The 13,179-nt window shown below is 42.5% G+C and overlaps 1 protein-coding gene across 4 annotated transcripts in view; it reads left to right on the forward strand.

The window, feature by feature from the left end:
• The window catches only part of CHDH (choline dehydrogenase), an 89,191-nt gene that overhangs the window by 16,372 nt on the left and 59,640 nt on the right, over positions 1-13,179 (forward strand). For 2 of the 4 annotated variants that reach the window (XM_042236072.1, XM_042236075.1), the window contains one exon: positions 9,001-9,135. The exons of the other annotated variants lie outside the window; for them this stretch is intronic. The gene's annotated coding sequence lies outside the window, so the exon portion shown is untranslated. The remainder of the gene's footprint in view (positions 1-9,000; positions 9,136-13,179) is intronic. 4 annotated transcript variants of the gene reach the window in all.

Raw genomic sequence — 13,179 nt, forward strand, 5'->3', positions numbered from 1 at the left:
TTGTTAGTTGTGACGAAGGGCTCCGGTGATGAAAGCCACTGTACTCAGAAGCGGGTGGGGGCCCTACCTTTGTTCTCCCTCATTGAATGTCATCTCTTCACTTGACGTCTCTCCACATCCACTGTGTCCATTACTGGTGTTGAAGGTCATGGCCTGAATTGACCAAAACCTTCTTCCTGGCTGGAGGCACCATGCAGTCCAGGTGTCCAGCTCCAAGCTGACCATTTGGATGCCGTGTGTGGCTTGGTGTGCTGCCCTGCAGCCCAGGAAGATGCGTGTGGTTGAGGGTCTTGTCCCCTTGACTGGGAGGTGGAGTGGGTAGACGTGTCCTCTCCCTTCATCTTCCACTCGGAGCGGTAGGAGTGGACAGACAGCCCTAGCCACAGAGCCGAGGCTGGTTCCAGGAAGCGGGTTCAGGGTACAGGTACCCAGAATCAGAAGGAAGCCTTGAATGCCCCCACCATGGTACAACCCCTGTACTGCCCTCCTGCACCCAACACACACACACACAAACACACACGAATATACATGTGCGCGCACACACATGCACACACTAACATGCATGCAAACATGAATACACGAACACGTGTGCACACATGCACACACATGCACGAACACACGTGCACACACGCACACATATGCACACACATGCACGAACACGCACATGCACACACAGACGCATGAACACATACACACACACGCACGAACATGCACAAGCACACAGGAGCTATCCTGTCTTTCTCTGGCTCCATAGTTCCCACCCCCGCCCCACCCCTCATGCTCCACGGTGCCAGTGACTGGCAGCCCTGGACTGTGGAAGGGGCTGCTTCCCTCTGATGCCTGAACCTATCCATCAGTCTGTCCACCCAGTATGGGAAACTGAGGGGCACTGTTAGGGGTTGGAGGGTCTCTGCCCTTTGGGTAGCAGGCCCCTCCTGCTTCGGCGCTCCCACTTCCCCCATCCCCCGGGCACTGTGAGTACGTGTAGGTCTTACCACCTCCCAACACCGTGAGGCCGAGACTCCCGCTTCCCCAGCTCAGGGCCTGGCTGCTGAGGGGGGCGGGAGGGAGGCAGCCCCCTAGGATGGGTCTCAAGAACAGGGGCATGCGGCTCCAAGGTGGGAGCCTCCCTCCAGGGCTGGGCACCAGGACTGCCAGGGTGAATAGCAGAGGCCATCCCGCTCCTGGCCATGGCACGGGGTGGAGAGCTGGCTGCAAGCACCGCGAGAAGGGGAAGTGAGAGTGGGCAAGTGCCCTAGGCTGTCTTGTCTTCATTATTTAGCAAATCCTGGGCAGAAGACTGTTAAGGGAGTAGGGCTTCAGGGCGCAGGCACATGGGAGAATTTCTCCTCTGCAGACGTGGGGCCACAGTGGAATGTCCAGCTTGGTCCAGCCCTGCCCAGGGGCCAGAGAGATCTCCCCCTAGTCCAGGACTGGACTGTGGCCTTCGAGAACAATGCCATGTGCTGTCCATGTTGGGGCGTGCTGGGGAAGGATGTTGGAGAACTGTGATAGAAGCTGAGGTCTGGGGATGGCCAGGGCCACGGAGGGTGAATGACCTGCCACCTCATGAAGAGGAGGTCTGGAAAAATACACATAACATGAAACATCGTTTTAACCACTTTTTTTAGAAAGTGTATAATTCAGTGGCATTAAGTATATTCATAGTGTTATGCCGTCATAACCACTATCCATTTCTGAAACTTTTCATCACCCCAAATAGTCCTTATCCATTGAACAGGAATTCCATATTCCCTCTCCCCCAGCCTCTGGTAATCGCTCATCTACTCTCTGTCTCTCTGGATTTGCCTCATATAAGTGGCTGCTGCTCCTGCTAAGTCGCTTCAGTCGTGTCCAACTCTGTGCGACCCCATAGATGGCAGCCCACCAGGCTCCCCTGTCCCTGGGATTCTCAAGGCAGGAACACTGGAGTGGGTTGCCATTGCCTTCTCCAATGCATGTGAGTGAAAAGTGAAAGTGAAATCGCTCAGTCATGTCTGACTCTTAGCGACCCCATGGACTGTAGCCCACCAGGCTTCCCCGTCCCTGGGATTCTCCAGGCAGGAACACTGGAGTGGAATTGGAATCATACAATCATTGTTGCTTTGTGACTGGTTTATTTTACTTAGCCTGTTTTCAAGGTTCCATGTTGTAGCATGGTTTTTTGTTTTTTTGTTTTTGGTTGAGATTAATTTTTATTTATTTTAATTTTAATTTATATTGGAGTGTAGCTGATTTGCAGTGTTGTGCTGGCTTCCATGTGTAGCTGAGTGATTCAGTTATACATATATCCATCCTTTTACAGATTCTTTTCCTATTTGGATGATTACAGAATAGTGAGTAGAATTCCCTGTGCTATACATTAGTAGGTCCCTGTTGATTACCTTTGTTATATATAGTAGTGTATAATGTTAATCCTAAACTCCTAATTTATCCTTCCCCTCCACTTTTCTCTGCCCCTGCAACCAAAAGTCTGTTTAAGAAGTTTGTGAATCTGTTTCTCTTTTCAAATAAGTTCATTTGTATCATTTAAATATTCTACATTTAAGTGTTATCATATGATACTTGACTCTCTCTGACTGACTTCACTTTAGTATAATCTCCAGGTCCATCCATGTTGCTGCAAATGGCATTATGTCATTCTCTTTATGACTGGGAGATATTCGTGTGTGTGTGTGTGTGTGTGTGTGTGTGTGTGATATTCCAGTGTGTGTGTACCACATCTTCTTTATCCATTTGTCTGTCAGTGGACAGTTAGGTCGCTTCCATGTCTTGGCTGTTGTGAGTAGTGCTGTGAAAATAGGGGTGCGTGTATCTTTTGCATTTAGAGTTGTTATCTGGATGCATGCCCAGCAGTGGGATTGCCGGATCATATGGTGGTTCTGTTTTTAGTTTTTGAGGAAGCTCCATGCTGTTCCCCGTCGTGCTCTTACCAGTTTGCATTCCTACCAGCTGTGTAGTAGAGTTCCCTTTTCTCTACACCCTCTTCAGCACTTTTTGTTCGTAGACTTTTTGATGGTGGCCATTCTGAGGTGATACTTTATTGTAGTTTTGATTTGTATTTCTCTAATAATTAGCAATGCTGAGCATCTTTTCCTGTGTGTGTTGGCCATCTGTATATTTTCTTTGGAGAAATGTCTATTTAGATCTTCTGCTCATTTTTTGATTGGGTTTTTTTTTTAACCTTTTAAATTTTATATTGGAGTTATAGCCAGTTAACAATGTTGTTATAGTCTCATGTGTACATCACCATACACATACGTGTATGCAACTCATCCATACATATACATGTACTTGTTCTCCCCTAAACTCCCCTTCCATCCAGGCTGCAACATAACATTGAGCCAAGTTCCCTGTGCTACACAGTAGGACCTTGTTGGTTATCCATTTTAAAAACAGTGGCGTGTATGTGTCGATCCCAAACTCCCTAACTCTCTCCCCCCAATTCTTTCCTCTGGCATTTGTTTTTTGTTGTTTTTTTTTTTTTTGTATAGAGCTGCATGAGCTGCTTGTATGTTTTGGAGATTTAATCTCTTGTCAGTCACTTCCTTTGCAAATGTTTTCTCCCATTCTATAGGTTATCTTCTCACTTTGTTTATGATTTCCTTTGCACTGCAAAAGCTTTTAAGTTTAATTAGCTCCCATTTGTTTACTTTGTTTTCATTTTCATTAGGCGGTGGATCAGAAAAGATATGCTGTGACTTATGTGCAGAAGTGTTCTGCCTATGTTTTCCTCTAAGAAGTTTATAGTACCCAGCCTTACATTTAGGTCTTTAATCCATTTTGAGTTTATGGTGTTAGAGAATGTTCTAATTGCATTCTTTTACATGTAGTTGTCCAGTTTTCCAGCACCACTTATTGAAAAGACTGTTTTTTCTCCATTGTATAGTCTTGCTTCCTTTGTCAATAATTGACCATAGGTGCATAGGTTTATATTGATCTGTATTTCTGTTTTTGTGCCAGTACCATACTGTCTTGGTATGGTATACCACTTTTCTAGTATACTCTGGGTCAGGAAGTCTGATTCCTCCACTTCTGTTTTCCTTGTTCAAGGTTGTTTTGTCTATTTGGGGTCTTTTGTGTTCCCATACAAATTGTAAAATATTTTACACTTTTCTAGTATACTCTGGGTCAGGAAGTCTGATTCCTCCACTTCTGTTTTCCTTTTTCAAGGTTGTTTTGTCTATTCGGGGTCTTTTGTGTTCCCATACAAATTGTAAAATATTTTGTTCTGGTTCTGTGAAAGATGCCGTTGGTAATTTGATAGGGATTACATTGAATCTGTAGATTGCTTTGAGTAGTATAGTCATTTTCGCAATGTTGACTCTTCCACTCCAAGAATAGGGTGTATCTCTCTGTGTCAACTTTGATTTCTTTCATCAGCATCTTATACTGCATATAGGTCCTTTGCCTCCTTAGATAAGATTATTCTTGAGTATTTTATTCTTTTCAATGCAATTGAAAATGGGATTGTTTCCTTAATTTCTCTTCCTGATCTTTTGTTTAGCATATAGAAATGCAAGAGGTTTCTGTGTTTTAATTTTTGTTCCCTTCAACTTTACTGAATTCAGTGTTGAGCTCTAGTAGTTTTCTGGCAGTATCTTTAGGATACTTTTCCACTACGTATAGTATTATGTCATCTGCAAACAGTGACAGTTTTACTTCTTTTCCAATTTGGACTCCTTTATTTTTATTCTGTGAGTGCCATGGCTAGGACTTTCAAAACTATATTGAACAAAAGTGGTGAGAGTGGACATCCTTGTCTTCCTCCTAATCTAGAGGAAATATTTTCAGCTTTTCTCAGTTGAGAGTGATGTCAACTGTGGGTTTGTCATGCTGCTGCTGCTAAGTCGCATCTGTCATGTCCGACTCTGTGCGACCCCACAGACGGCAGCCCACCAGGCTCTGCCATCTCTGGGATTCTCCAGGCAAGAACACTGGAGTGGGTTGCCATTTCCTTCTCCAGTGCATGAAAGTGAAAAGTGAAAGTGAAGTCGCTTAGTCGTGTCCAACTCTTCACGACCTCATGGACTGCAGCCTACCTATTATGTTGAGGTAGTTTCTTTTTATGGCTTCTTTCTGGAGAGTTTTTTTTTTTTTTAAATAATAAATGGGTGTTGAATTTTGTCAAAAACTTTTTGTACATCTATTGATACAGTCATATAGTTTTTATTCCTCAGTTTGTTGATACAGTTTATCACAGTTTGATTTGTGTTTATTGAAGAATCCTTGCATCCTTGGGATAAATTCCACTTAATGATGGTGTGTGATTATCTTAACGTGTTACTGGATTTTGTTTGCTGGTACTTTGTTGGGGAGTTTTGCGTCTATGTTCGTCAGTGATAGTGGCCTGTAATTTTCTTTTCTGTGTGATGTCTTTGTCTGGTTTTGATATCAGGGTGATCTTGGACTCATAGAATGAGTTTGGTAGTGTTTCACCGTCTGCAGATTTTTGCAAGAGTTTCTAAAGGATAGGTGTTAGCTCGTCTCTAAATGTTTGATAGAATTTCCCTGTGAAGCCAACTGGACCTGGACTTTGGTTTTTAATCACAACTTCAGTTTCATTGCTTGTGACTGAAAGTGAAAGTGCTAGTGGCTCAGTTCATGTCTGACTTTGTGACTCCATGGACTGTAGCCCACCAGGCTCCTCTGTCCATGGAATTCTCCAGGCAAGAATACTGGAGTGGGTAGCCATTCCCTTCTCCAGGGGATCATCCCACCCAGAGATCTAGCCCACATCTCCTGCAGTGTAGGTGCAGGCTTTACCACCTGAGCCACCAGGGAAGCCTGCTTTTAATTGGTCTGTCCATATTTTCCATTTTTTCTTGGTTCAGTGTTGAAACGTTGTACCTTTCTAAGAATTTGTCCATTTCTGCCAGGTTGTCCATTTTATTGACATACAGTTGCTTATAGTTGTCTCTTATGATCCTTTGTATTTCTATGGCTTCCATTGTAACTTCTCTTTCTTCATTTCTCATTTTATTGATTTGAGTCTTCTCCCCTTTGTTCCCTGGATAGATCTTGCTAAAGTTCTATCAATTTTGTTTATCTTTTTATAAAACCAATTTTTTGTTTCATTGATCTTTTTATTGTTTTCTTTGTCTCTGTTTCATTTAATTCTGCTCTGGTCTTGATAATTTCTTTTCTTCTATTAACTTTGGGTTTTGTTTGTTTTTATTTAAGTTGCTTTAGGTGTAAATTTAGGTTGTCTATTTGAGATTTTTCTTATTTCCTAAGATGAGATTATATTGCTGTCAGCTTCCCTTGTAGAACTGCTTTGCTCTGTCCCATAGGTTTTGGACCATCACGTTTTCATTGTCATTTGTCTCTGTATTTTTCGATTTCCTATTTGATTTCTTCAGCGATCTGCTGGTTGTTTGGTAACATATTGTTTAGCCTCCATGGGGCTTCCCTGGTGGCTCAGAGGTTAAAGCATCTGCCTCCAATACGGGAGACCTGGGTTCGATCTCTGGGTCAGGAAGATCCCCTGGAGAAGGAAATGGCAACCCACTCCAGTATTCTTGCCTAGAGAATCCCATGGATGGAGGAACCTGGTGGGCTACAGTCCATGGGGTCGCAAAGAGTCGGACATGACTGAGTGAAAGTTAACTTAGCTTTTTTTTCCTATAATTGATTTCTAATCTCATGACATTGTGGTCGGAAAAGATGCTTGATATGATTTCAGGTTTTCTAAATGTGCCACGGCTTCATTTCTGGCCCAAGATGTCTTGGGAAATGTTTCATGTGCACTTGAGAAGAAAGTGTATTTTGTTGCTTTTGGATGAAAAGCATTTTATACATATCAATTTTTATAAATTTTATAAATATCAATTAAGTCTATCTAGTCTAATTTAAGGCCTGTGTTTCCTTGTTGCTTTTCTGTCTGGATCATGAGTCTCTTAATGAAAGTGGCGTGTTAAAATCCCTCATTACAATTGTGTCGCTGTCGATTTCTTTTTTTTCTGGTCGTTAGTGTTTGTCTTAAATATCAAGGTGTTCTTACGCTGGGTATGTGTATATCTATAATTGTTACATCTTCTTTGTGGACTGATCCCTTGATCTTTATGTTGTCTCTAGTAAGTCTTTATTTTAAAGTCTGTTTTGTCTAATGTGAGTATTGCTGTTCCAGCTTTCTTTTCATTTCCATGTCCATGGAATACCTTTGTCCATCCCCTCACTTTCAGTCTGCATCTGTCCCTAGATCTGAAGTGAATCTCTTGTAGCCATCATACATATGGGTCTTCTTTTTGTATCCATTAAGCCAGTCTGTGTGTTTGGTGGGAGCATTTAATCCATTTGCATTTCACATAATTATCAGTATGTATATTCTTACTGCCATTTTGTTAATTGTTTTGGATTTGTTTTTATAGGTGTTTTTTCTTCCCTTCCTCTTGTTCTCCTCTTGTGATTTGATGACTGTATTCAGTGTTGTGTTTGGATTGGTTTTTCTTTTTTGTGTGTTCATCTATTGTAGGTTTTTGGTTTGCAGCTCCCATGATGTTTTGATACAGCTATCTATACATATAGGAGATTGTTTTAAGTTGCTGATGGCTCAGTTTACAGTCTATTTCCAGTGTCTTGCATCTGCACTCTCCTCACATTTGCTGGTTTTGATGTGTTTGTGTATGGATGATTTCCTGCCTTCGCTTTGTGTTTGCCTTTACCAGTAAGCATTCCCATTTATAGTTTTCTGGTTTCTAGTTGTAGCTTCTTGTTTTTGTCTGGATGTAAAATGTCTTTTTTGATAGGTTCCAGTCTCTTTGATTGATTGTTGTTCAGCTGTTAGTTGTGACTTCGGTGTTTCCGTGAGAGGTGAGCCAGCGCAGGTCCTTCTGGTCCACTCTACTGTCCAGAATCGAGGGGCTGCTTTTAGTCTGGATGCTTTCTGCCCCTTTTCTCAGTGTGTGCTGACCATTAGCCCCTTGATATGGGCTGTGTAGATGTGGTGGCCCACACACACTCCTCATAGAGTGGAGGCAGTGATTGGTGCCCACCCTGTGGGTTATGCAACAGGGCTGGTGGGCCACATGCTCCCGGCACAGCAAGGGCGGTGCCTCCTCCTTGCAGGTCCCCTAGCTGTGGGAGCAGCCTACACACCCCCAGGACAGCAGGGGCAGCGACTGGCACCTGCCCCCAGGTCTCCTAGTGGCAGCAACAGCCTACGCACTCCTGGGACAGCAGGGACAGCCACTGGAGCCTGCTCATGGCCCGTGTGTGATCCCCAGGTGTCGGGGGCAGTGCTTGACACCTACCTGTGGCTCTCCCAGTGGCAGCGGTGGTCCGTGCAATCCCAGGACAGAGGGGCAGCCCTTGGCACCCACTTGTGGGTTCCCTACAGCAGCAGTGGCCTGTGCGTGCCTTGGTCAACAGGGACAGTGAATGGTGCCCACTCCTGTGTCCTAAATTTCATTCCTTTTGGGTACTGACTAATGTGCATTGTTAAAACAATCATCTGTTGATGGACATTTGTGTTGTTCCCACCCTTTTGATATTGTGAATAACGCTGCTTAAAAACACTGGCATTCAAGTATCTGTTTGAGTCCCTGCTTTCAGTTATTTTGGGTGCATACCTAGGAGTGAAATTGCTAGATCACATGGGCTTCCCTTGTGGCTCAGCTGGTAAAGAATCCGCCTGCAGTGCAGGAGACCTGGGTTCGATCTCTGGGTTGGGAAGATCCTCTGGAGAAGGGAAAGGCTACCCACTCCAGTATTCTGGCCTAGAGTAGTTCATGGGGTTGCAAAGAGTCAGACGCAGCTGAGCGACTTTCCCTTTCACACGGTCATTCTCTCTCGAACTTTTCGAAGAATCACCAAACTGTTTTCCCCAGTGGCTGCACCACGTGCGTTCCCACCAGCTGTACACAAGTGTTCCATCTTCTCCACATCCCTGTCAGCATCTGTTACTTTCCACTTTTTTGGATGTGAGGCGGTATCTCATTGTGACTTTTTTGTTTGCTTTGCTTATTTTAGTTTTGGGTTTTTCTCTCTTGGCTGCATCAGGTCCTAGATACGGCATGCAGAGCCTTCGTGGTGTCTGTGGGAGCGGCCTTCCAGCACACAGACTTTCTGGCTGTGCCGTCTGGGCTCCGGAACACGCAGCCTCAGTAGCCGTGGTGTCTGGGCTCTCCCGCTGCGGTGAGTCGGCTGCGTTGGGACACAGTAGTTGCAGGGTGTGGGCTTAGTTGCTCTGGTGTGTGGGATCTTAGTTCCTTGACAGGGAATTGAACCTGCATCCCCTGTATTGCAGGGCATAATCTTTTTTTTTTTTTAATTAATTCATCTATTTTAATTGGAGGCTCATTACTTTATGGTATGTAGTGGGTTTTGCTGTACATCGACATGAGTCAGCCATGGGTGTACATGTGTCCCACCATCCTGAGCCCCCCTCCCCACTCTCTGCCCACCCCCTCCCTCTGGGTTGTCCCGGAGCACCCGCGTGGGTGCCCTGCTTCGTGCATTGAGCTCGCACTGGGGATCCGTTTCGCATATGGTAATGTACAGGCTTCCGTGCTTTTCTCTCATATTGTCCCACCGTCGCCTTCTCCCACAGAGTCTAAAAGTCTGTTCTTTACATCTGTGTCTCTTTTGCTGTCTTGCATATAGGGTTGTTGTTCCTATCTTTCTAAATTCCATATATATGCGTTAGTATACTGTATTGGTGTTCTTCTTTCTGGCTTACTTCACTATGTATAGCAGGCTCCAGTTTCACCCACCTCATTAGAACTGATTCAAATGTATTCTTTTTAACGGCTGGGTAATACTCCATTGTGTATATGTACCACAGCTTTCTTATCTATTCGTCTGCTGATGGACATCTAGGTTGCTTCCATGTCCTGGCTATTATAAACAGTGCTGCGATGAACATTGGGGTACACATGTCTCTTTCAATTCTGGTTTCCTCGGTGTGTATGCCCAGCAGTGGGATTGCTGGGTCATATGGCAGTTCTATTTGCAGTTTTTTAAGGAATCTCCACACTGTTCTCCGTAGTGGCTGTACTAGTTTGCATTCCCACCAACAGTGTAAGAGGATTCCCTTTTCTCCACACCCTCTCCAGCATTTATTGTTTATAGACTTTTTGATAGCAGCCATTCTGACCCAGCGTGAGATGGTACCTTACTGTGGTTTTGATTTAAATTTCTCTGATAATGAGTGATGTCGAGCATCTTTTCATGTGTTTGTTAGCCATTTGTAGTCGTCTTTGGAGAAATGTCTGTTTAGGTCTTTGGCCCGCTTCTTTATTGCATTGTTTATTTTTCTGGTATTGAGTTGCATGAGCTGCTTGTATATTTTGGAGATTAATTCTTTGTCTGGTTTTTGTTTTGTTTTGTTTTTGCTATTTTCTCCCATTCTGAAGGCTGCCTTTTCTCCTGGCTTATAGTTTCCTTTGTTGTGCAAAAGCTTGTAAGTTTAATTAGGTCCCATTTGTTTGCTTTTGTTTTTACTTCCATTACTCTGGGAGGTGGATCATAGAGGATCTTGCTGTGATTTATGTCAGAGAATGTTCAACCTATGTTTTCCTCCAAGAGTTTTATAGTTTCTGGTCTTACATTTAGACTGTTAATCCATTTTGAGTTTATTTTTGTGTATGGTGTTAGAAAGTGTTCTAGTTTCATTCTTTTTCAGGTGGTTGACCAGTTTTCTCAGCCCCACTTGTTAAAGAGATTCCCCTTTCTCATTTGTATATTTTTGCCTCATTTGTCAAAGATAAGGTGTCCATAGGTGCTTGGATTTATCTCTGGGATTTCTGTTTTGTTCCGTTGATCTATATTTCTATCTTTGTGCACAAGACATATTCTTAACCACTGTACCACCAGGCAAGTCCCTCTCGTTGTGGTTTAATTTGTATTAGTGATGTTGAGCATTATTTCACATGCTTACTGGCAACTCTTGTATCTTTGGACAAATGTCTTCCAGTGTACTGAGTGTTTTTATTATAAAAGTGTATTGAATTTTGTCATATACTTCTGCATCAAGATGATTGTGTGATTTTTATTTTCATTCTATTAATGTGATGTATTATATTGATTGATTTTCATATGTTGAACTATATTTGCACTCCTGGGATAAATCCTACCTACTCATGGTATGTAATCCTTTTTTAATATGCTGATGAATTCATCAGTGAAATCAGTTTGCTTGTATTTTGTTAAGAATTTTTACTTCACTGTTCATAAGAGATATTAGTCTGTGGTTTTCTTGTTAGCGCTTTTGTTTGGCTTTGCTATCTGGTTAATGCCTGCCTCATACAGTGAGTTCACTTGTCCTCCTCTTCAATTTTTGGGAAAAATTTGAGGCGAATTGACTTTAATCTTCTAAGTCTTCGGTAGAATTCACGACTGAAGCCATTTTGTCCAAGGCTTTTCTTTCTTGGGAGGTTTTTTTATTATTCTGTCTCCTTACTGTTTGCTGGTTTATTCATATCTTCAACTTATTCACTATTCAGTTTTCGTAGATGGCATATTTCTGAGAATTTGTCTGTTTCATCTAGGTTATTCAGTTTGTTGATATACAGTTGTTCACAGTACTTTCTTATTTGCTTTTTGTTTCTGTAAAGTTGTTAGTGATGGCCCCACTTAAATTTCTGATTTTACCAATTTGAGTCTTCCCTCTTTTCCTTAGTCAGTTTACCTAAAGTTTTGTTCAAAAAAGTTTATTTTTGAGAATCAGCTTTTGGTTTGACTGTCTTTATTGTTTTTATGTTCTTTATTTCATTAATCTGTGCGCTAATCTTTATTATTTCCTTCCTTCTGCTAGTTTTGGGTTTAGTTTGCTCTTGTTTTTCTAGTTCCTTAAGATGTGAAGTTTGATTTTTCTGATATCTGTCTTCCTTTTTAATGTGACCATTTACAGCTGTAAATTTCTCTTCTTACCACTGCTTTTGCTGCATCTCATATGCTTTGGCATGCCACAGTTGTTTGGATCTTTTTGACAAAATAAATCTTGCACTTATTACCAATGTTCAAAAGATACATTCCTAATTTATCATCTTCATATTTGAAAAGAATTTCAAAATAAATTAATTTTATACAGCACACAATGCAGGGTAGGATTGGGCTCAAGGGACCAATTCATTGTTCACAGAATTGTTCACAGAGGACAGAAGCCTCTGCATCCAAACGTTTTTTGAGCTAGTTTAACTTTCAGCTCTGAATCCTGGTCCCAGTCTTGAAATCACAGAAGGTTAGGCATTTGGGATCACTCAGCCATAGGGATGAGCTTTTAGTTTAGACATGAGGAGAGGGCTTCCTGCACAGGACCAAGAAAGCATCTGCAGCAGAAACAGAAGACGAGGGCAGAGGGGGCTGAACCGAAGGGCCTGGCATGGAGGGAGGGCGAGGAGCCCTTTCACAGTCCACCTTGCCCTGCGTTCCCTTGTGTCTCCGCTCAGCGGGACAGGGGCCGTGGGTTCAGTCACTCGGTTGTTTCTGCCTCTTCGTGGCCCCATGGACTCTAGCCCACTGGGCTCCTCTGTCCATGGTGTTTCCCAGGCAGGAATACTGGAGCAGCTTACATTTCCTACTCCAGGGGATCTTCCTACTCAGGGACCAAACCCGTGTCTCTTGCATTGGTACATGAGTTCTTTACCGTAGTGCCACCAGGGAAGCCCAGAACGGGGGCATGCCACAGTTTTATTTTCGTTTGTGTTATTTACTAGTTTCCTTTTTTATTTCTTCTTTGACACATTGGTTGATTAAAAGTGTGTTGTTTAGTGTCCACATAATTGTGAATTTTCCAGTTTTCCTTTTGATGCTGATTTCTAGTTTAGTTCTGTTATGATCAGAAAATATACTTTGTATTATTTCAGTCTTTTAAAATTCATTAAGATTTGTGACCTAACAGATCACAAGTGTGATCTAGAGAATGTTTCATGTGCACTTGAGAAAAATGTATATTCTGCTGTTACTGAGTCGAATATTTCATAAATGTCTTTAAATCCATTTGGTTTATCATGTTATTAAAGTTCTTTATTTTCTTGCTGGTGTTCTGTCTGGTCTTCTAGCCATTATTTCAATCTGAGTATAGAAGTCTCCAGTTATTACTGTGGAATTGTCTCTCTTTCTAAATGTGTCAGTGTTTGCTTTATGTATTTGGGGAGTCTGATGTTAGGTACATATATGAATTGCATGTTTTAAAGTTTGATATAAAGGCCTCATTCAAATCATACCATCTTTTTTTGG

This window comes from Ovis aries, chromosome 19, assembly GCF_016772045.2.
Source record: "Ovis aries strain OAR_USU_Benz2616 breed Rambouillet chromosome 19, ARS-UI_Ramb_v3.0, whole genome shotgun sequence".
Classification (NCBI taxonomy): Eukaryota; Metazoa; Chordata; class Mammalia; order Artiodactyla; family Bovidae; genus Ovis; species Ovis aries.